The sequence below is a fragment of the Lissotriton vulgaris genome, chromosome 1_2 (genome assembly GCF_964263255.1).
Source record: "Lissotriton vulgaris chromosome 1_2, aLisVul1.2, whole genome shotgun sequence".
In the NCBI taxonomy this organism is placed as follows: Eukaryota; Metazoa; Chordata; class Amphibia; order Caudata; family Salamandridae; genus Lissotriton; species Lissotriton vulgaris.
The window spans coordinates 346291076-346315830 of NC_141686.1; positions in this window are offsets into that span (position 1 = coordinate 346291076).

Sequence of the window (24755 nt, forward strand, 5' to 3'; positions counted from 1 at the left end):
TCGGGGTCTGATCCGCCATACCGGGTGTGGTGCTGGCCGAATGAGAGACCCCTACCGGACTCGGGATGCTCTATTGTACGCGAGGGAAGGAAAGGGTCTGTCTAGTATCAGGAACCAGGGTGACCAGGTTCCCCGAGGAGGGGGATGGGATGCCGGCGTCCTGTCTAAGGCTGACAGAGCCTCGTTCCTCTGGTGCGGATGCTTGGGGTGTAGCTGCCGTTTGAACAGGGACCGCGGGGTATATGCGCTGCGGGGCATATGGCGGAGGAGGTCTTTTGTCTAGCAGATCCTCAATCTCATCCTCAGCTTCATTTCGAGTTCCATAGCTTTTATCAACTTGTAGCCTAAATAGTCTATCTTCGTTTTCAATATTCTTTTCTGTTCTATTCTTGTCATGCGCAATATCTTTCTGTGTTATAGTTTGCCCTTGCTGTATCTTAAGGAGTTTCTCTGACCGAATACGCCTCCTCTTAGCCTCTTTCTGCCATTTGTTAACGGTGTCAAACATGGCCTGTCGGCTGCGTTTAACAAAGAGGCGTTCTTGCAAATACTGAATCTTTTTCTCATCAAAAGATCCCGTTTTCGGCCACTGCAGTTCAACATTATCCTTGGTATATTTGTGCCACAAGGAATTAAAAAGAAGGGGGCCAATACCGTGCTTGCAATACATATCATGACTAGGTGTTCCCTCCGGAGGGGCTGGCTGGCTTTCGTCTAACCTCAAGTTTTTCACGATGAACACAACCAAAGCATAATTTGCTAAAGCAAGGCATTTCCCCTTCTCTATTTTATTTAAGCTGAAAAGGAATCAAGTGTTATTCACAAAATACAGAATCAAGTATCATTTTTCACAGTTCTTTCATTCACATGGCCATGTTTCCATTCACAGTCATACTCGCGTTTGCAAAATAACCCTTCAACTTGACATAAAACGACAACACCAAGCTTTTATATTCCACAAAACAGATAAGACAAAGAACAAAAATGCCAATGTTGCAAAAAGGTGGAGCCCGTCGACTCCCACCTATGGAGAACTCTTTCAAATATCCAAAACTGCAAAGAACATCTTCCAATAACAGTCTTATCCTTAGACTGCCTGGAGATAGGTACACAGGTTTTAAACCACAGACCAGCCTACAGGCCATCCAACAGTATTCATGGTTCACCTCCCGGACTATGCTGGCTAAGCCCGCTTTTTTTTCAAGCGCCGCTCCAGATCTGTCCGAGTGCTACGCAATCTCAACCATCGGCATTCCCGAGAACAGTCCGGCCGAGCGAGAACCACAGTTCCCCTAAGGCGTATAGTGTCTATCTCCAGTTTTTCTACACCAAGCAAACCAGAGGCATCTGCACGTGCAATTTCACCATTGCCCCGTCAGACCCCCTATTCAGAGTTTCTCTGTGACCACAGGCCACCAAATGCCAAGTACCAAGATCCGTAGTTTCAAAGAAACATAATTCGACACAAGACGAGACAAAACACTCACCTGGTGCACACAGGTTTGTTTGCACATTCTCCACTGTCAACTCTTGATAAAGCCAACGTGGCTGGTTCTCGGGTCACACCCGAAGGACTCCGGTGTGGGGCCACTAGCAGCTGAGGTCCTCGCGATCGGGAGGGCAAAGCAAAACCCCAAATTCTCGTTGGTCTATTCTGCAACCCCCCCGATCTGGAGCACCCCTTTCAATGTCCCGGTTGTCTTCTGAGATACAGAGGGACGACCCCAACGCGGAGTCCCGGCGGAGTCGCCAACTAAAGTACCGAAAATTATTTGCCACCTCCCAATTATTATTATTATTTATTATTATTAAAGGCTTTTATATCGCGCTCTATTACTAAAAAAATAGTATCCTGGCGCGTTGAAGGCAGAGCAGACTAGGTGAGCGTAAATAGCTAGGAATACAGGGAGTGGGGAGGTTTAGGCTATAATATTAAAAAGATGGGTTTTAAGACTCTTCTTAAAGGAACAAAGAGTCGGTGCAGTTTTTAGATGAAGAGGTAAAGTATTCCAGGATTTCGCTGCTCTCACTGAGATCGATTGACCGCCAAGTCTGCAATATTTAAATTTGGGGACAGCCATTTGGCACAGATTGGCCGAGCGCAAAGGGCGATTGGGAATATACAGGGAGAACCTATTTCTCAGGTAGACAGGCCCAGTGTGATGGATGGCTCGATACGCCAGCACTAGGATTTTAAACAGAATCCTGTGGGCAACAGGGAGCCAGTGCAAAGCACGGAGAAGAGGTCGAGCACTGGAACGCCTTGGGACATTGAACAGGAGTCTGGCGGCGGCGTTCTGAATAACCTGAAGGCGGTGAATCAGGTAAGCCGGTAGGCCAGAAAACAGTCCATTAGCGTAGTCTAACCGAGAGAGTACTAATGCCCGGATGACAGTCTCTTTAGCTTCTTTCGGTAATAGAGGGAAAAACCTGCGCACAGTTTTTAAAGTGAAAAAACAGACTCCAGTGACTTTATTTATATGGTCTTCAAACTTAAGGTTCTTACCGAACCAAACCCCCAAATTCTTCACTGGGCCCGAAGCAGCTTTTGGAGGGGGTAGGTCGGTAGGCCAAAGACAGTCACTAAAATCCTCAGGGAAAGAGCCAAATAGCAGGATCTCGGATTTGCTTTCATTACATTTTAACTGGGCATTAGCTAACCATTGGAAGACAGAGGATAGGCATAATTGGGCCGCCGACGTATCTAAATTATCTTTGGGCCAAGTAAACAACAGTTGCGTATCGTCGGCGTACGCCATAATTTTTGCCCCTAACTGTTCAGCCAGGTAGATCAGAGGGGTAAGATAAATATTGAAAAGCAAAGGGCTTAACATAGACCCCTGAGGAACACCAGTAGAAAGCAATTTAGGAGTGGAAGCAAAGGGGGGCAACCAAACTTGTTGCGTGCGGTTATTTAAAAATGAGGTCAGCCAGTCAAATGCAGAGCCAGTAATACCTATATCGGCTAGTCTGGAGAGTAGAAGGGAGTGAGGCACCGTATCGAAGGCAGCAGAGAGGTCCAATAAAATCAGAGCCGCTCTGCCACCCCCGTCAAGACACTCCCGAATAGCCTCCGATATTTCGACTAAAGCCGTCTCTGTACTGTAGGCGGCCCTAAAGCCAGACTGAGCTGGGTGTAGGGCCTCCGTGGATTCCACGAATTTCTCTAGTTGCCCAAAAACAATCTTTTCGCATACTTTTGCAAGCGCTGGCAGCAAAGATATTGGTCGAAAATTGGACGGGGTGGCCGGATCAAGTCCATTTTTTTTTAATAGTGGGAGCAGTTTTGCTTGTTTCCAACAGTCAGGGACGGTAGCTGAGTGGAGCGAGAGGTTAATAATTTGAGTTACCTCATTTCCCACCGATTCCGCTACACCCGCAAGTACTCTGGCCGGGCATGGGTCAGAGGGAGATCCGGATTTTAAGGCAGCAACCATGGCAGTGATATCCGAATCTAGTTGAGGGGTAAAATTGGCCAATTGGGCGGTGCGACTGGGCATTAAAGGAAGCGAAGTTGTTAAAGGAGAGGAAGGGCCATTACAAACATTTTGCAAGTCCACCTGAATTTTGGCAATTTTTTCAACGAAGAACTCAGATAATTCTTCGCACCATTCTTCTGATGCGGACAGCAAAGGTTTTGATGCACAGGGGGATACAAAGCTATTGACAATCGCAAATATTTCCTTGCTATTGTTGTTAGCTTTACTGATGCGCCCAGCGTAGTAGCTACTTTTGGCAGATCTGATGGCTGCGTAATACTTTTTCTGTGCAGTCCGCAGATCCTTTTTCGCCTCAGGCAGGTAAGCTAGTCTCCATAACCTTTCCAGCTTTTTACAGCCTGATTTGAGGTCTCGGAGAGCAGGACAAAACCAAGGTTTAGAAGGGGTAGAACGAAGTCTACAGACCCGGCTGCTCTTAATTGTTGCGACAGTCGCACGCTCCACCCATAGGTTAAATGCACTGGCTGCAGCATCAATGTCAGGCGGAAGCAGTGGGCGAGAAGCAACAAGACCAGCTGAAAGAGTATTTAAATTGATCTTCGGTGTGTGGACAATTTGGGGCTGGATCGCAGTAGAGAGCAGAAGAGGCCAAGCGAATCTGATAAGCTCATGGTCAGACCAGGGTACTGGCTCAGGATGGGCCATGTTGATGTCAAAGTTTGTGCATACCAGATCCAAAATATGGCCGCCCAGGTGGGTTGGAGCGACCACCCATTGTTTTAGTTGGGCCATGGAGAGAACTTCTGCAAGGCGAGCCGCCTCTGGTAAGTCCGGGCTGTCAACATGGATATTAAAATCCCCCAGAAGGAGGTACCGGGAATGACGTAAAATCCTAGGAACTATAACTTCTTCCAGGACCTGTATGAAATTGCCGATATAGCCAGGAGGACGGTAAACCAGCGTGCCACCAATGGATGAGTGGGCATTGAAAATCAGAGAGAAGTGTAGCAACTCCGCCTCAGCCAGTTGTTCTTGGGGGTCAGAGGAGAAAATCCACTGTTCTCTGAAAACAACCGCGGTTCCGCCACCTCTACCCAGAAGGCGGTCAGACCTGAAGATTTTAAATCCACGTGGAATAGCAAGTTCCACAGAAGGGGCACATGTGTCATTGAGCCAGGTTTCCGTAATAAATAATAAATCCAACTGATTGTCACTCAGAAGCTCAAAGATATCTGCTGCATGTTTGACCAATGACCTAGCATTGATCAAACCGGCCTTCACCAGTGAGGTATCAGTGGGATAGAGAGGCGGGAGGGTAAGGCTGGGCCGAAAACGGAAATTGCACACCTGGCAGATCCGGGACGCACTGTTAGTCACGTCCCATGCAGCATCACACCTACAGGAATCGCCTTTCAGCGACATTAGATGCCCGCGTGCATACCGTATTAAGTTATTAGGGGGCCGTCGAGGAGTGTTGGCAAAATGGCTGGCCTTAGGCCCGTCCGAGGCACGGACGGGCACAGACGGGCCCTCCTTTGGCGCTCCTTCGGCGCGCAGACGGCGCGCCCACAGCGCGTGACCGCTGCGCGTCCTAGAGTGCATTTTTATTTGTACCCACAGCCCCTCCCTCCGCTGGACCGCTAACTCGGGTCCAGCCGGGTCCGAGCCTGACTCAAGATGGCGCCCGTCTAGCCCTCCACATCAATCGGCACCTGGGAGCCGCGGTGGACCGGGGCACAGGGGGACCAAGTCTTAAGCACAGTAAAGGTAACAGTATTAAAAAAGGTTTTTTAAAAGGCACAAAAGATAGTTACATACAATTCATAAAATCGAAGTGCAAGTAATCTAAAAGACTCGGCAATTATAGTCATATTCACAACCGATCCCATTCCCATTACCAATAATCAGTCAGTTGGCAGTCTAGAAGGTCCAAGCATTTATCAGAACAGACAAACTCTGCCAGAGGAGCTCCTTGCGACCTAACCCCACGAGGTACGCCAAGAAGACTGCTGGCACACTGTCAGGACATCACATATATACAGTTGCATTTGTGAAATAATGGCCCAACATGGAAAATTACAAGCTGGTACAGGTTGGTACAGAAAGGAAAGGCCATATATGGCACACAAAGAACTCTTGGTTTAGCTTATCCCAGATTAGCAAGGCCGAACGGGTGACTCCCTTCTGCCAGCTTTGAGACAGTCCGCCCGCACCCCTCCTGGAATGTGCTTATTGGGCCTTCTCCTGCTACCTACAACCTTGACAGGCCTAACGAGCTGAAACAGCAGTTCTGCAACAGTTGGGTTATTTCTCAGGAGAACGCTTTAGAGTAGAGAGAATGAATGGGGTCTGTCAATGTAAGTCTTCGAGCGAGGCCACAAAATGGCCCCGGTCAAGTCAAGAAAGTGCGAAATACAGAGAGTGGTGCAAGCTAGGGTTTTAAAATACGACAGACAGATTTATGCTAATGTTTGCGTGCATAGACTAAAACATTTAGATACATCATGCTAATTTTAAAATATCGATTATGGGTGTTGTACAACCGAAAATCGATTCCGGTTCCTCAACGCTTTCCCTACTGTTGCACTCACTGGAGTGGGAATAGTAATTTTTACCCCTACGCTATCCAACGCTTTCCCTACTGTTGCGCTCCCTGGAGTGGGAATAGTCATTTTTAACCTTACGCTATCCAACGCTTTCCCTACCGTTGCGCTCTTTGGAGTGGGAATAGTAATTTTTATCCCTACGCTATCCAACGCTTTCCCTACTGTTGCACTCTCTGGAGTGTGAATAGTAAATGTAACCCTCTCGCTATCCTACGGAAAAAATATTGTATATGTTTTGTTAATAATATGTATATATATATGTTTTAAAATGATTTTTTTTTTAAAGTTACATTAATTATTTATTAATTTTAAGTATTTTAAGTATGTTTAAAATAATTATATTTATTATTATATTACTTTTAAATTACTTTTAAGATATTTAAAAAATTCAATATTTTGACTGTCTATTTTTTCCTATCGATATTTTGGAGTTGATCTTTTTGTGCTTACCTGTTTGTAGATAGGAAGTCGATATTCTGGCATTCTATATTTTTACCTCGATATTTTGGCATGTCGATATTTTGACTGTTGATAACCGAATGAATGAATTAATAAAGGAAGGATCTTATAAAGGGCACGCTACTCAACAAGAATGTCCCGGTGCTATAGGTTTACACATGACAGGACCCAGAAGCACTATTAGGTCTTAAAGAGCCAATGTTTGAGGTGTTTCTTAAAAACTGTCGGAACAGTTGTTGACAGGTAGTTGGTTTCATACTCGAGCACTCAAAAACCCAAACAACCTGCCCCCCATATGGGCCAAGCGTACCTTGGGGATGTAGGCACGGTCAGAGGAGGAAGAGCTTTTGAGATAGCTTACGCCCTTGCCATGGAGGACTTTAAAGAATATCACCAGGGCCTTAAACATGATCCTTCCTTTGCGGGAAGCCAGTGTAGAGCCTTACGATGAGGGGCCATGTGCATCCTGGGCTTAGGTCTAAGAATCTTCTAGGATTACCATCTGCTACCAACCTTTTCCCTCCTGAGGCGGTAGCCGGGAGGTCTCCCTACTTTTCTTTCATTTGCACATTTTACTTGCGTGTATTGACTTGCGTGTTTAGTCATATTTTAATTCTGTGCAGTTTAGGGTCGCGCTTGACTAAGAAGTGTTTACTGCCCTCTTAGAGACTTCCCAGCGCTTTTAGGCGCTTCGCCTGCTCCCTTCCCCTTGCCTGGGTTTTCAGACCACCCTCGGCCGAGTGTTGACGCCGAGGGCTGGCATCTGACTTTGGCCGCCATCTTGGGGGTAGGACTCTCCGCCCTCGCGCTCTAGTAGCGCTATAAAAAGCTCACCTCTTCCTCCGCGTAGCGGACACGTACTGCGGACGCGCCGGATCTGCGCCGGAGTCGTGCCAGAGTCCTGCCCGTCAGCATCCCGGAGGCGTACGGCGTGGCAGGGTCTCATAGCCCTTTCTCTTCCTCCCTTGTACTAGCATGTTATCTTACTCATTCCAGGAGCTCCTCTCCCTGCGCCAGGATACGGCATCCTGTCTTCCAGTCTTCCCTGCTCGATATAGGGGTAAGCATCAATGCCCAGGCTGCAACTGGCATCTTACTAGCGCACCTCCCATTACATCCCACACGAAGGAAAGTAGCATTAAACATCATTGTCTACTCCTCAACACCAGGTCAATGCATAGACATGCACAGGAGATTTTTGATCTCCTTTCCACGGATAAACCTACCTGTCTTATGCTTACCGAGACATGGCTCAACGAGTCCTCTCACCCTGACATTGTTGCTGCCATCCCCCCTGAGTACAACATCTTCAGACAAGACAGAGATGAGGGTAGAGGGGGAGGAGTGGCCCTCGTGGTGAAAAAAACTTTTACGTGTTCAGTCATCCACACGGAGACCATCACGGGAGCTGAATCCCTTGCTTTCACCCTATCCCTGTCACCTCAACAAGCTGTTAAAGGGCTCTTAGTATATAGACCTCCGGGACCTGCGGGGTCCTTTTTTGAGGAACTCCAGCAAGTCATGTCTGCATTAGTCTTGAGATCTGAGCGGTGTTTACTGGCGGGAGACTTCAACTTCCATATGGAAGATTGCCAAGATCAGGATGCTATTAAGTTGCTTGATGTCACGTCTGCCTTGGGCTTGCTCCCCTATCTCTCTGGCCCGACCCACGACAAAGGTCACACCTTAGACAAGGTCTTTTCTACTCTACCTATTGAGGTCACGGCACTTTTGCCGGTATTATGGTCCGATCATCGGCTTGCCCACTTCCAAATATCTGGCACTGAGAAACCAGCAATTTCTGCTTTGAGACAGCAGGGAAGTAATTTCAGGGCGTATCATCGGGTGGCCCCAGATCTGTTAGCCCAGGCCCTGGTGAACCATCCTGTGTCCTACACTGGTGATCTGGATAATGACCTTGAAACCCTGCAGACCTGGCTCTTAGCTAGATTAAATGAACTTGCCCCCCCACAGCCCTCCCGTTCCGGCATCAAACGGGTTTCGGCCCCTTGGTTTACAGTGGAGCTGGCCCACTCCCGTAGGCAATGTAAAATTGCCGAACGGACGTGGAGAGCCCAATATGACGCCGAGGCAAAACGGACTTACAAATCTATGATTAAATCCTATCATAGGCTTGTCCTACAGGGAAAGAAATGCTACTTCGCTCAGAGAATAGAAGAAGCAGACAACTCCTGTAAGGAGATTTTTTCGATCGTAAGGGAATTCACTACCCTGCGATCCAATTCAGTACAGGAAGTACCAGCTGAGAACTGGGCGGATACCATTGCTAACTTTTTTACCACCAAAATTAGGCAGATTCAAGATTCCTTCCCTTCGAGATCGTTAGTCGATCTTGTGACCCTGCCGGAAGAGCCAGTCCATTTACACACCGCTGGCCCTGTCCTGGTGAACTTTCCGCCCCTCACGATATCCTCATCCCTAGCAACTATGAAGAATCTTAAATCCGGCTCACCACACGACCCCTGCCCAGCGAAATTTTTAGCTAAAATGGCCGACGTTATCAACCCCATAGCCAACCCTATTCTGAATCTATCTCTGAGTCAGGGAGCCTTACCACATTCCTGGAAACAGGCCATGGTTATTCCTCTCCTTAAAAAGCCTAGCCTTGTCCCGGAAGTCCCGGCCAATTACAGACCTATCTCACTCCTCCCAGCACTCACTAAAATCCTGGAGAAACATGTCCATAGCGTGCTCTCCAACTTCCTGGAGTCGAATGAGCTTCTCCAAGCGTCTCAATCAGGTTTTCGATCTAACCTAAGCACTGAGACTGCGCTCCTGGAGGTTACAGAGATTGTTAAGGAGTCGCTGGATGTTGGAGGCAGGGTGATGTTAGTAATGTTAGACCTGTCGGCGGCGTTTGACACCGTCCCCCATGAGGATCTCCTCACAAGACTACATGACATCGGTCTAAGGGGGACGGTGCTCAACTGGTTTCATTCTTTTCTAGCCAACCGCCGACAAATGGTCTGGGTCCCCCCGGGATCTGCCGAAATGTCGCCATTGGGAGTCGGAGTTCCTCAGGGCTCAGTACTGAGCCCTACTCTATTTAACATCTTTATGACCCCTCTGGTGGCATTGGTGGAGTCCTATGGGGCCCAGATCGTCTCATATGCTGACGACACCCAGCTTCTTTTCACCTGCCGTAAGAGCGAAGAATTCGATGGGGAAAGTATCCGTGAGTGCCTTGGGACTGTTTTTAATTGGTTCCAACGGAACAGCCTCAAGTGTAAATCGGATAAATCCGAGATACTTTTCTTTGGATGCCCATCGGAACCAGACTGGCATGATTGGTGGCCTGCCGACATGTACCCCCCTGCTCACTCTTCTGAGTGGGCGAAGAACCTGGGCATTAAAATTGACAACAGGTTGTCGCTCAAATCCCAGGTGTCGACCCTCACAGGAACATGTTTCGGCATCCTCAGGATGCTCCGAAAGTTCTTTCCGCTGCTTTCTGAGGAACATCGTAGAATAACTGTCCAGGCCCTCATTGGATCCAGACTGGATTACGCCAATATCCTGTATCTGGGTCTTCCAGAATACCTCTTACAGCGTATGCAGGTGACCCAGAATGCAGCTGCACGAGCCATTTTTGGCCTGCATCGTCGAGCCAGTGCCTCGAACTTGTTGCAAACTCTACACTGGCTCCCCATATGGAAGAGGATAATATTTAAAGCCATGACTTTAGCTCATAAGGCCTTACACGCCACGGGAGCCAAATACCTACAAAAGAGGCTGGCCTTTTATCTGCCGACACAATCGTTAAGATCGGAGTCTCTGGCACTCGCAGTAGTCCCCCGCATAAAGAAAGCTCGTGTTGGAGGACGGTCTTTTAGAATGCTGGCCCCCCAATTGTGGAATTCTTTACCGCTGTCCCTGCGGTCCACTCCTAACTTACTCACTTTCAGGAAGGGTTTGAAGACCTGGCTTTTCACAGGCTAGAGATTTTCTTTTAGTCTTCTCCTCCGGCTCTGCCTTTTTCTGTATTTTTGTTATGTTTTCCAGTTTCCTCTTCTGGGTCTGGAGCACAAAGCGCCGGGACACTCCTTTGGAGTAGCCGTGCGCTATAGAAGTCCCATTATAACATAACATAACATAACATAACATAGGTCCCAGAATTCTGAACTACTTGTCGGCGCTAGAGGAGGTAACCAGGCAAACCCAGGTACAGGGTATTCGAGTAGTCCAGTCTGGAAGTCACTAGAGCCTGGATCACGTCTTCCTGGTATCTGGTGGGAGAAATGAGAGGAACTTTTTTAACAATCAAAGCATGCCAAGGAAAATACTCACCAGTGCCTGGACTTGGGATCTCATAGCGAGAGCACTATCTATGAAGATGCTGAGGTTTCTTACAGAGGTTTGGTCTGAGAAGGTGGGGGACAGGTCCTCAGGCCACCATGGACTCCAATTGCTCACAGAAGGCAGGCCAAAAAAGACAATCTCTGATTTGTCCGGGTTGCATTTCAGTTGATTCGCCTTGAGCCAGTTAAACACCTTTGTGAGACAGAATCTGATTTTATCCCCATGAAAGTCTGCATGCTTGTCAGCTGCGTATCATCGGCATATGATATAATCTTAGCACCATTGGCCTCTGCCGACGGTGCAAGGGGGGACATGTATTAATTTGAAAGAGTCGTGCTAAGTATGGTGCCCTGAGCGAATCCTACTTTCATGCAGGGCATAGGGGATGAAAAAGTGGGCATCCATATTTTCTGGTTTCTGTCCTTCAGGAAAGATGTTATCCATGCTAGTTCGGTACAAAAGGGGGTGGTGATGGACGGAGCATCTGAATCAATCAAACACTCACACCCAGTCAACAGATCTGGGTTTAATCCATCACAGTTCTTTAGCACACTCTGCCACCCCAGTTCAGACATGGCTATATGCAAATCAGTCTGACCCTGTGCCTCATGGGAACAGTCCAAACTGCCAAGCCATGTCTTCCCTGAACCGGAAACAAGCTTCAGAGGACCGGTTTCTGGCATTCTAGCAGTCTTCAGCCCGGCTTGCTTGAATCCAGTGGCAAAGTGAGCAAGGGACTCACGTCTGAGCATACCCTGCCACACCTATGGCGGCCAAAAGCGATACAAAAGGGGGTGGTGATGGACGGAGCATCTGAACCAATCAAACACTCACACCCAGTCAAAAGATCTGGGTTTAATCCATGCTAGTTCGGCACCACCAATGCTTATGCTCCTTAGTCTATCGAGAAGTGCCTCATGTGGGACCTTGTCGAACGCCGTTGATAGGTCAAGTAGTAGGAGGACAGCTCTGGTCCCCTGGTCAAGCTTTTCCTTTAAGTGCTCTATCACTTCCAGCAGAGCCGTCTCCGTGCTCTGTTGACATGTTTCTCAGTAGCGGAAGAATATTTGCCTGCTTCTAAATGAATGCCACTGTACCGATGGAAAGAGATGAATTTAGCACCTTATTCATTATGGGGTTTATGGTGGGGGCTAAAGATGCTAATAATTATGCTGGGCATATATCCACTGGGGAGCCAGACTTAAGGCCCTTGCGATTTGTCCAGTTGTATAGCCGGGAGTTGTAGTAATGCTGGGGGTTGCAGAGAACCAGACGTTTCGACCAAGGGAAGCCCACCAGAAGATCTCTGGTCGTACCGACCCATTTCCCTTATCAACTTTCATCCCAAACTCTTGGGCAAAGTCCTTGCTGATCACCTCAGGACCTGTGTGCAGGACCGTATTGACCCGTGTTTATGCCACACCGCTCTATGTGTCATAACCTCAGCCAGGTGCATAACGCCATGGAAAGAGCTCCAGAACTAGGACGCTCCATGGCTCTTCTGCTACCAGATATGTAAATGTAAATGTATTTATATAGCGCAAATCGCCCACATCGCAGGCATCTATGCGCTTGCTTAGGGAACCCGTCCTGGTATTCCCCTGTGAGATAACCCCGGCAGGGTATCCACAAGGTGAAAGCCAGGCATCCCGCCGCGAGGGGCCATTGTGGAGATTAAGCAAGCTATTGCCCAGAGTCGCAGAGTGTTGACCCGTGAGTCGAGTAGGCACCGGAGCGAGAATTATCGAGTCCGTGGAATTATTGAGCCCAACCCCCGTCGAGGCGGGGAATTGAACCCTGGTCCAGGGCCGATCTCAGCTTCCGGGTCTGCCGCCTCTAACCCCTGAGCCACACTTCTCCACAGATATGGACAAGGCATACGACTCCCTCAGCTGGTCGTATCTCTTCCGACTCCTGGACGTCATTAACTCTGGCCTGCGCTTCTTGGCGTATGTATGCTTGCTCTATGCCGGGTTAACAGCTTCGGTCAGGATTGCAGAGCATCACTCAGCCCCGTTCCCTATCTTTTTTAAGTTCAAGAAAGTTTTTATTCGATAATGACAAAAGAAAATCCAGGTGTCAAAACAAAATACATTGGAGTAATAATGTAAAGGCTATTAGCAGAATAAAACAATCATACATAGCAAATATTGTAAGAGGATAAATCTGGGTACTAGATAAAAGAGAAAGGAAAAGGTAAAGGGAAAATATGTTAAGCATTAAACATGAGAAGCATAAAAAAACATTCTGAAGAAATAAATAAAAGAAAAGAAAAAAGAAAGTGATACAATGAAGAAAAATGAAGCAGAAGCGGAATGCATCGGGCAATTAAGGGGGTTTGAGAACTTCTTGCTGTGAAGGTGAGGGGCGAAACGAGCCTTTAGCAAATGAGTCCAAATAAAGAGTAACAGGTAGCCATAAGTCCATGCGTTTTGTAGCCATACATGCTGGAAAAACAAAAGCAGTGTCAAGTCTATGATTATGGCAGACATTGAACCACCACGCCTTGAAGAAAATGTTGGAGAAGTCCTTCCAGTTGACCGTTATTTGTTGAAAGGCAGCGGCTAGTAGCAAGTCGACAATCTGAGGTTTTAGGTCAACGTTATCCCAACAAGGGGAAAGGCTGCCCATGAAAACGTGTGTGTGAGAAAAGGGGATACAAGTATGGAAAATCAAGTTAATTTGAGCCCAAACCTGTAACCAAAAACTATGGACATGAGTGCATAAAAATAACATGTGAAATAAAGTAGCTTGTGGGGATGAACAGGACCAGCATGTGTGGGGAGTGGTAGGGAAGCGTTTGTGGATATCATTAGGTGTGAGGAGAAGTCTATTGTAAATAAAAAATAAAGTCTGTGTAAGGGTTGCTGCTCTCGAGGATTTACGAATCTTGGTCCAAATTTTATCCCAAAAGGAGACTGACCAAGCTACAGACAAGTCACGCTCCCAACATTCTTCCACTTTGGATTTAAGTCTGGGAGACTCGCCGGTGTGGAGGTACTTGTAGATAGCAGCAGCTTTTGGGGCAGTGCGCAGAAAGGAGTGAAGTGAGGAAGGGAGAGTGGATGAAGTAGGGGGAGGACATAGCTGAGAGAAGCTATTGTATTGTAATAGGACTGTATCCTTAAGCATTTGGTAATTGCGAGCAGAGGAGGCGGGTAAGTTATACAGGGAGCGGAGAGTATGGAAAGGTAAGAAAGAGGAGCCACAGAAGAGTTGAGAAATCCACTGTAAACCTTTGTTATGCCATGTTTTCCAAAAAAAGGGTCTATTTCGAATGAGTAAGGAAGTGTTATGCCAGATGGGGGAGGAAAGAAAGGCAGCGATGGTTGTGGGAGGAGAATGAGAAGAAGACAAAAGCAATTTGGCAGTAAATTTATGGATAGGAGTAGAAATAGAAGCGGGTTTGCGGGAGAAGGAAAGATATTCGGCAAAGGAAAAAGGGGAGAGATGAAGCCGTTCAAATTTAGTCCATAAGGGACAGGGGGCGCCAGGGTCCTGTAACCAAAAAGAGGCTTGTCGCAGTTGGAATGCTTTATGGTAAGCAGGGAAATCCGGAAAATTAACCCCTCCTTCTGATTTAGGACGGATCAGACGGAGTAGAGACATTCGGGGTTTCTTTTTATTCCACAGGAAGGACATTAGAGTGGAATTGATTTTTTTGAAAAATTTAGAAGGGATGGGGACTGGAATGTTAGAGAGAGTGTACAGGACAATGGAAGACAGCATCATTTTAATGGTATCAAGGCGACCCCACCAGGATAAATAAAGAGGGTGCCATTTGGATGTGAGATCTGCCAATTTTTGAAGGCATTTGGACATACAGAGGGAGATAGTATCTGGAATGGTGGGGGAGATGTGCATCCCAAGGTATTTAATGTTAGAGGATTTCCATGTGAAGTTAGAGGCTGCAAAGTCAGGTTTAAATGTAAATTTAGTTGAGGGAAGGATCTCACATTTATCGTTGTTAAGTTTATAGCCAGATATTTGGGAATAGGCGCAGACTTCAGTGAGGAAGGCAGGAATTGAGACAGTGGGGTTGGAAACAAAGAGAAGGATGTCATCTGCGTATGCGGCTAATTTGATGTGGGAGTCTGAAAATTGGAAACCTTGAATGGAGGGGTTCTGACGGAGTTTGGAAAGAAAAGGTTCTAGGGCCAAATTAAAGAGGAAGGGAGACAAGGGGCATCCTTGACGAACGCCTCTTTTCAAATCGAAAAAAGAGGATATCTGACCATTGGCACAGACCGCTGCACTTGGGTTGGAATAAAGTAGTGAAATTAGAGATATAAAAATAGGGCCGAAGCCAAACCAACGGAGGGTATGAAAAAGATAGGTCCATTCAACCCTATCAAACGCCTTTTCAGCATCCAGGGCAATAGCCGCGAGGGGATGGGGCAAAAGGCGAGATTTAGAGAGAATATTGAAGAGGAGTCTGGTGTTGTCAGTAATGAAGCGACCTTTAACAAAGCCCGATTGTTCTTCGCCCAAAAGGTCTGGGAGAAGAAGATCGAGGCGGGCCGCAAGAGACTTCGCAAATATTTTATAGTCAATATTGACCAAAGAGATTGGCCTGTAATTTTTGCAGTATTGAGGATCCTTATCCCCTTGGGAATGAGGCAAATATGCGCATCTGAGAAAGAACCTGAGGAGGAACCCAAGGTGAGGAAAGTGCCAATGAGGGAATGAAGTTTTGGGATAAGAAGCTTTGAAAAGTGAAGAAAAAATTCTACTGTGAAGCCGTCTGGGCCAGGAGCCTTATCTTTTTGGAGAGTTTGAAGTGCTTTGAGCAATTCTTGTTGGGATATGTGAAGCTCTAAGTGAGAGAGGTCAAGTGGAAAGTGGGTTGGTTTTTGAATAGTAGAAAAGAAATCGTCTAAGGATTGGGAAGAGGCCTGAGTTTCAGAAGAGTATAGGGTTTTGTAAAAGGTGGAACATTCAGTGAGGATATCTGCGTCTGTGTGCTTGAGGGTGGAGGTAGCGTCGTAGATTGATTCAATATTCAACTTATTTTGTCTAACTTTTAAATAATTAGCTAAAATTTTACCAGCTCTATTTTTTCCCCCATGAAACTTGGCACTTGATTTCAATAGATAGAAGGATGCATCGTCCGTGGATTTTTTGTTAAATTTCATCTTAGCATTAATCAAGGCGGTTAGACTTTCCTGCGAACGAGAAGTAAAATAAGAATGCTCCAATTTCTTAATATCCAGAAGGGTAGCCTTTGTGAAGTTGCGAGCGGTTTTCCGTTTTTTTGCAACAAAGCCAATTATGAAGTCTCTCGCTGCTGCCTTAAAGGTATCCCAAATGGTATGCTTGGGGACAGGGGATTGATCATTTAAGGAGAAAAATTCATCTGAGGAAGTAATGAAGGAGGCGGTAAATTTAGGGTCTAAAAGAAGAGAGTTGTTAAAGCGCCAACGTTTGGGACCAACTGATTTGGGTAAAATATCCAATTGAACTAAAGTTGGGGCGTGGTCAGAGAGTAAAATCAGGCCAATTTCAGCATGGGTAAGAGTTTGAACAATGTTGTGGGACACGAAAATGTAATCAATCCTAGATTGGGAATGATGGCATGGGGAATAAAAAGTAAATTCTTGAAGTTGTGGGTTACATAAACGCCAGGCGTCAGTAAGCTTATGCTGGGAGATGGTGTGAAGAAAGGACTTATGTGACTTATTAGGGATGAAATGTGCCTTGGAATTCCTGTCCAAAAAGGGGTCTAGGGGCTGGTTGCAATCACCTGCTAAAATGAAATTGTCATCAATAAATCTAGTAATGTGCTGGGAAAATGAATGCCAAAAAATGGGATCGCCAGTGGTGGGTGCATAAACATTTAGAAGAGAAATTGGAACATTCTTGACAGAAAGTTTAGCATACGTCCAACGGCCGTCAGCATCCGATTCCTGAGCAAGTAAGGAGTGAGTAAGAGCTTTATGACATAGAATGGCCACACCATTACGTTTACCATCCCCAGGAGAGTAGTAAACCTCGCCCACCCAATTTCTTTTCAATTTAACAGATTCTTCAGCAGATAGGTGGGTTTCTTGTAAGAAAGCAATATCGACATTCAATCGTGCAAGGTGAGATAGGATTCTCTGTCTTTTGATGGGAGAATTAATGCCTCTAACATTCCAAGTAATTACTTTCAAAGACATCTCATAAAAATAAAAAGGAAGATATCAACATAGAGAAGAAAGATGCGAGAAGAACCCAGATAAGAAGAGAAGTCCAGAAGAATAGGAGAAGCTATAGAAATCATTACAAAATAATGTTGAAAGGAAGAGTGAAGGAAAGGGAGAGAGAGTAGAAAAATAAGAGTGAAGAACTGTTGACTTAAGAAGAATAAGAGTGTAATCCAGAGAATAGAGAAAGTGATGGGAAGAAGTTTATAACAGAAGAATTGTCGAAAAACAAGAAAAGAAGACACCTGTGGAACAAGGGAAACTAGTGTAAATAAAAGAAAAAAAGGGACAAAAAGGGAAGCGACCATCAGGGAGAAAAGGGAAAACATACTTACGGAGGGTAAAAAGGAGGAGGGATGATCACCAAGGAGAGGAGACGAGGAGAGAGGAGCGAGGGGGGAGCGCCAACTAGAGGAGGCAGAGCATCCAATGTAAGCACACCAACAAGTCGAGGGGTGAACGCAATACAAGTCGTGGAACCTGCAAGGAAGAAAAACAGAAAGGAACAACGTGAATAAGAAAAGAGGGAAACAAAGCAATGATACGTAACGAAAGAGTATATAAGAGACACTGATGAAGATTACTTGTCCATCCAACGGGGATGTAAGAGAGATAGGGAGGGGTCAAAAAGGAACATAGAAACTGAAGATGCTGGGAAAACCAGGAAAGGCAAACAACAAAACAGCGAACATCAAACATGAAACATGTAATTTGATTAGAACAATAAAGTCACGGAAAACAAGATTCACGGAGGAAAAGCTGATGAGGAGCCAGAGAAGTCCATGTCAGACGACTGTGCAGCGTTCAAGAAACTTCGGAGACGAACAGGATCCTCGTAGGTCGTGGTCTTGTTGTTGTGTGTAACTCTGAACAGGCAAGGATGAAAAAGGCCGTATCTGGCACCAATAGCACGAAGCTCTGGTCGCATATCTAAAAAGGCTTTACGACGGCTTGCTGTAGTTTTGGCATAATCCTGCGCAAAGAAGAGATTGGATCCTGACCATTGGAGACGAGGTGATGCACAAGCTGCTGAGATGACTTTGAGAAGGTCAGTGTACTCTAAGAAGTACATGATGACACCTCTCGGCCGTGAAGAGGGAGAAGGAGTAGAAGGGAGGCGACCCAGCCTATGTGCACGCTGGATGTTAAGCGTAGTACCCTCAGGCAGATGGAGAAGTTTGGGTAAAAAAGATTTGAAGAAGGCGATGGGGTCAGTCCCTTCTCAATTCTCTGCCAGGCCGTAGAGACGGAGGTTGTTGCGTCTGTTTCGGTTCTCTAATTCTTCAACTTGCTTTTGAAGAGAGGAAATCTGAGACTGCATGTGTGAGACCTTGGAGGACGACTCTTGGAGAGAAGTCAAAGACTGTTCTACTGTTGTCACCCTGGCATCCATCTGAGACCAATTATCGGTGAGCACCTGCAGCTTAGAATTCATTTCCTCCATGAAAGGTCTGAGGGCACGGATTTCCTCCAGCAGAAGCTCCATGGAGACAGTCGAAGTGGATCCTGTTGGTGATGGAGGATCTTTTTTAAGGCGTTTCGTCGTGACTTTCCCTGGAGGCTGGGCAGGCCGCTCCGTGCTAGACTGCGACATCTGAGTAACGAGCGCCTGAGAGGCCTCGAGGTGCGCCAGTGCAGAGAAAACTTTTGAGTTCTTAATGAATGCACGACGTGGAGTCTTGGGAGTGCGAGAAATTGCCTTTCTTTCCATAAAAAGGAGTTATTGGTAAGAGGAAATAAAGTTCAGTAGTAACCACTGCGGGCCTTTAGACAGCTACAAGTGTGCGCAGGAGTTCTTGACAGGAGGAAAGCAACCAGATTCCCAAAAAATGAAAATGAGGAAAAGAGGGCTGTCTGCACAGAATTCAGGAACGCCAAGGATTTACGCAGATGAATGGAGCAGCATTCGAGTCATTTGAAGAGGTAATACATTGATGTTGAGAGCGAAGAAACAGCACTGCACTAGGGCATGTAAGAATGGCACATTGTGATGCCGCAGAGGTTTATCAGGTAAGGAACATTATAGATGTGAGAAGAGCATGTAGAAAAAAAAAAAGCTTGTAGAAACAATGCGCAAGACAGCTCCACGTTGTAAATATCTATTAGAATAAGAGTGTGAGGAAATGAAACGCTCTCTTAATAGGAGGTAGGCTGCAGCTGCGTATGCATTCAGGGTGCCTGAGGTAAAAGGAGCAACATTTGGTTAAAATGGCCGCCCAGGTCGTTAGAACATGAGTAAAGTCTGTTTAAATTCACTTAAAAAAGGCGCCAGGAGGTAAAGTTCTACAGCGGTGGCGTCAAGATGCAGATATTAGCTCACCAGAAGTAGCTGTAGGCACGAGGGGCTCCGTGGCGGGCTCTCATGGTTCCTGAACGGGAGCGCCGCAGTCCGCGATGACAGGATCCAAGATGGCGGACACGACTATCCCACAGCCGCGTCCGCTACGAAGTGACAAAAACGACCATTCCGCTGCTCGTTTTGTATCGCCTACAGGAGCCCGCTGGTGTCTGTGGTCTCCGGTCCACGGAAATCCGTTTTGCAGGCGGTAGTGAAGTGAAGCGTGGAGCGAATACCCCTTCAGACCCGGAGCGCTCACATTAAAGCTGCCGTCCTCGTCGGGCGCTAAGCCACGCCCCCCCCGTTCCCTATCTGCCGTGGCACGAGACAGGGCTGCCACCAGTCACCCTTACTGTACAGCCCTTGCCGTGGACCGCCTCAAGCGCTCCGCTCCGCTGACTCCTCCGCTGCCATTTTGATAGTTGTTGTTGTCCTTCGTGGCCCGCCCCGCCTCCCAGCTGAGACGCCCTCCCACTGCCTAGATAGAGCGCTCCGTGTCCACAACGCGCTGTGACTCGCTTCGCCTTCCAGCCAAGTGGTCGCTCCCTTGCCTCCCTGGTGCACTGTGGTATCGTTATACAGCTTTGTGTGCCCTCATTACTGCCTGCAGTCTGCCCCGCTTGCCGCCTTGCATATTTAACATTGTGAAAGCGCGTTTGTGTCTGTGCTTACATTATTGCTGTTTTAGTGCATTCCGCCTCAAGCGCTCCGCTCCGCTGACTCCTCCGCTGCCATTTTGATAGTTGTTGTTGTCCTTCGTGGCCCGCCCCGCCTCCCAGCTGAGACGCCCTCCCACTGCCTAGATAGAGCGCTCCGTGTCCACAACGCGCTGTGACTCGCTTCGCCTTCCAGCCGAGTGGTCGCTCCCTTGCCTCCCTGGTGCACTGTGGTATCGTTATACAGCTTTGTGTGCCCTCATTACTGCCTGAAGTCTGCCCCGCTTGCCGCCTTGCATATTTAACATTGTGAAAGCGCGTTTGTGTCTGTGCTTACATTATTGCTGTTTTAGTGCATTCCGCCTCAAGCGCTCCGCTCCGCTGACTCCTCCGCTGCCATTTTGATAGTTGTTGTTGTCCTTCGTGGCCCGCCCCGCCTCCCAGCTGAGACGCCCTCGCCCCTCCCCCTCCACTATCCATATATGACAGTAGCTCCCGCGCGCAGCGTCCACGCGCAGCGTCCGTGCCCAACCCGCGCCGAAGGTGCGCCAAAGGTAAGCCCGTCTACGCCCGTCCGCGCCTGGACCGCGCCCAGCGCCAGACCCCCTGCCCCTCGCGCCGCCCAGCCCTCCCGCATCACCTACGATGCCGCCTCCCTCCTAGCCCTGAACCCCGGCCGCGCTCCCAACTGCGTCCAAGCCGCCCCTGGACAAACCCATGGACCTTTCTCCTGCGTCACCTGCAAATTCAGCGGCACTGTCAACATCTCCGCTACGCCCACAACACAGATCCCCGACCCCAATCACCTTCAATGCATCCTTCTCAACACCCGATCCGTCCACAGACATGCCATTGACCTTTGGAACCTACTAGACACCATTTCTCCCGACATCGCCTTCCTGATAGAAACATGGATGAATGCTTCCTCCGCACCCGACATCACCATTGCCATCCCTGAAGACTATAAAATCACTCGCAAAGACCGCACCAGCCACACAGGAGGAGGAATCGCGATCGTCCATAGGAAATCAATCTGCATCTCAACCAGCTCTGACGCCAACCTCGCCAACTCCGAACACCTCCACTTCCAGATCCACATCGACCCCAAGACCACACTTAGAGGCACCCTCCTCTACAGACCACCAGGACCCCGCGCAAAATTCAGTGAAGACATCACAGACTTCATCACCCCGCACGCGCTCCCCTACAAAGAATACATCCTTTTGGGAGACCTCAACTTTCACCTTGAAAAGTGCCGCGACCGCAACACCACCACCCTCTTGGACAACCTCGCCAACCTCGGACTTAAACAACTAGTCACTTCACCCACCCACATCGCAGGTCACACTCTCGACCCCATCTTCACCTCCAGCAATCATGTCTCCTTCAGCCACACTACGGAGCTCCTCTGGACTGACCACAGCTGCGTTCACTTCACCTACAACAAACCTAAACCCAACATCCACCTCCAACCTACCCTGCAAAGAAACTGGAACAAAATCACCACAGACCAAATCTCCGCATCGCTCCTTCAAAACACCCCAGCCCTCTCCTCTAACGCCAACGAAGCCGCCGCCAACCTCACCCTATGGTTATCCAACACCGCCGACACCTTAGCTCCACTGAAAAAACGTCAAAGTAAACCGGGCAGCAAGAAAGCCTCATGGTTCGACGATGATCTCAAGAAGTCCAAGAAACTCTGCCGTTCCCTTGAAAAGGCCTGGAAAAAAGACCCAACCACCTGCACTAAGGACGCCTTCAAAAGCGCCACCCGCACTCACCACCAACTGATCCGAAAAGCCAAGAAAACAGCATTCAAGGATCGACTTGACAACAACGCCCACAACAGCAAGGAACTGTTCAACATCGTCAAGGAATTTTCCAATCCCTCGGCCAATTCCAACGACATCACCCCCTCTCAAACCCTCTGCGACTCCCTAGCCTCTTTTTTCCACAACAAGATTGCAGACATCCACAACAGCTTTGACAACCAACCCGGAAACCAACCCACCCCACCATCTGCTGATCATCTTCCCCCCGTGAACACCCTTAATGCCTGGAACCCAATCTCCACTCAGGACACCATCCGCCTGATGAATTCCATCCACTCAGGATCCCCCACAGACCCATGCCCTCACCACATCTTCAACAAAGCAGACTCCGTCATTGCACCGCACCTCCGAGACGTCATCAACTGCTCCTTCAACTCCGCCACCTTCCCAGAAGACTGGAAACACGCCGAACTCACCGCCCTTCTGAAGAAACCAACAGCGGACCCCACCGAACTTAAAAATTACCGCCCCATCTCGCTTCTTCCATTCCCGGCCAAAGTCATCGAGAAAGCCGTCAACAACCAGCTCGCCGCCTTCCTCGAAGCCAACAAATCCCTCGACCCCTCACAATCTGGCTTCCGAGCAAAACACAGCACTGAGACCGCCCTCATCGAAGCAACCGACGACATTCGAACTCTACTGGGCAATGGAGACACAGTCGCCCTCATCCTCCTCGACCTATCTGCTGCATTCGATACAGTCTGCCACAACACCCTTCTTCAGCGCCTCAATAACATCGGAATCCAAGGAAAAGCACTTGAATGGATCACCTCGTTCCTCACCGGAAGAACCCAGAGAGTCCGCCTTCCTCCATTCAAGTCCGAAGCCTCTGAAGTCATCTGCGGCGTACCTCAAGGATCCTCACTCAGTCCCACCCTCTTCAACGTTTACATGAGCCCCCTCGCGGCCATCGCACGCCAACACAACCTCAACATCATCTCTTACGCGGACGACACTCAATTGATCCTTTCTCTCACCAATGACCCCAGCACCGCCAAAACTAACCTACACGAAGGAATGAAAGAAGTCGCCGAATGGATGAAACAAAGCCGTCTGAAACTGAACTCAGACAAAACAGAAGTCCTCATCTTAGGCACATCCCCCTCTGCTTGGGACGACTCCTGGTGGCCGGAAGCCCTCGGAAAAGCACCCATCCCAACAGACCACGCACGGAACCTAGGTGTCATCCTGGATTCTTCACTCTCAATGAACAGACAAGTCAGCGCCGTATCCTCTTCCTGCTTCAACATTCTTCGCATGCTCAGAAAAACATTTCTCTGGATCCCCTCCGAAACAAGGAAACAGTCACCCATGCTCTGGTCACGAGCCGACTGGACTACGGAAACACCCTCTACGCAGGTACCACCGCTAAACTCCAGAAGAAACTCCAACTAATCCAAAACGCCTCAGCCAGACTCATATTAGACATCCCACGCAACGAACACATCTCTGGTCACCTTAAAGACCTCCACTGGCTACCCGTCAATAAGAGAATCACCTTCCGACTGCTTACCCACGCACACAAATCACTCTACGACATCGGACCAGATTGCCTCAACTCTCGACTGTCCTTCTACACCCCCTCCCGCCAACTATGTTCTTCCAGCCAAGCCCTCGCCACTATACCTCGCATCAACAAGACCACCATGGGAGGCAGATCCTTTTCATACCTGGCTGCTAAAACATGGAACTCACTCCCCGCTTACCTTCACCTCACCCAGAACCACCTAGAGTTCAGAAAGCAGCTTAAAACGTGGATATTTGACAAATAATCCCCCTCCCCTTCATAAGCGCCTTGAAACCCTCTGGGTATGTAGTGCGCTATACAAATTTTTTGACTTGACTTGACTTGACTTGGCGGCGTGGGTGCCTAGTGACCCGGTGCTCAGGGGCTTTGAGCGGTCTTTGTCCCTATCCGATCCGATCGCATAATACGGGGACAATGTCCTCTTTTTGATGACTGACCCGGGGTTCTCAGGACACCGCATCTTACAGATCCTCCGAGTGTTAGGCCAGACCACCGGGATTAATACTAACCCCTACAAGTCTGTTGTTCCCGGTGTATAGGAATCAGGGACGCAAAACATGGGGTGAGCAGTTATCTTGTGCTACCACAGTGTTTACATTTCTAGGTATTTTCATGTCGCCCTGCTCAAAGATTTCCAGGCACACAATATCAACCCACTCATGATGTGCTTTAAAGATGAGACTGCAATATGGTCTCCCCTCCCGCTCTCATTATACGGGCGTTCGGAGATCTTTAAAATGGTCTCACTGCCCAGAATACTTTATAGCTAAAGAATTTCCTGAATGTTATACCGTGGGTTTGGTTCACACAAGTTAATGCCATACATAACAAATTCCTCTGGAACGACGGGGCTGTACGGTTTGCACTGAGTACCTGCACACAGTCAATATATTGCGGCGGCATTGCAGCTGCGGATGTGTACGCATATTACATGGCCTCCCACTGCTAATTGTAAATGAGTGGTGGTATAATTCGTCAACTGATCCAGCGTTTGCACTAGAACATAAGGCAATGGAGGCCACCTCCCTCCTTCAACTCCTGTATAGTATGCAGATCATAGACTTTCTACCCCCTGCCAGCAGCACAGTGGTTCGACTTTGGAGATCTACGGTTAAGCAGATGGGATGGCATGGCCGAGTGACGCAGAAGACCCCACTGTGGCGCATTAGCGGGATTTTGAGGGTGGGACCTGGTGGGAATATCCCTTAGGTGACATAGTACGAGGTACAACCTTAAAGTCGTTCCAACAGCTACAGACAGAGTTTCACCTACATTAGACTCGATTTTGTAAGTATCTGCATCTGCTGCATGATCTTACTCCCCTACTCCAGTCTATTGATAATTTGCCTGAATTTCACCCTCTGGAAGGACGCTTATTAATGGGTGACTTA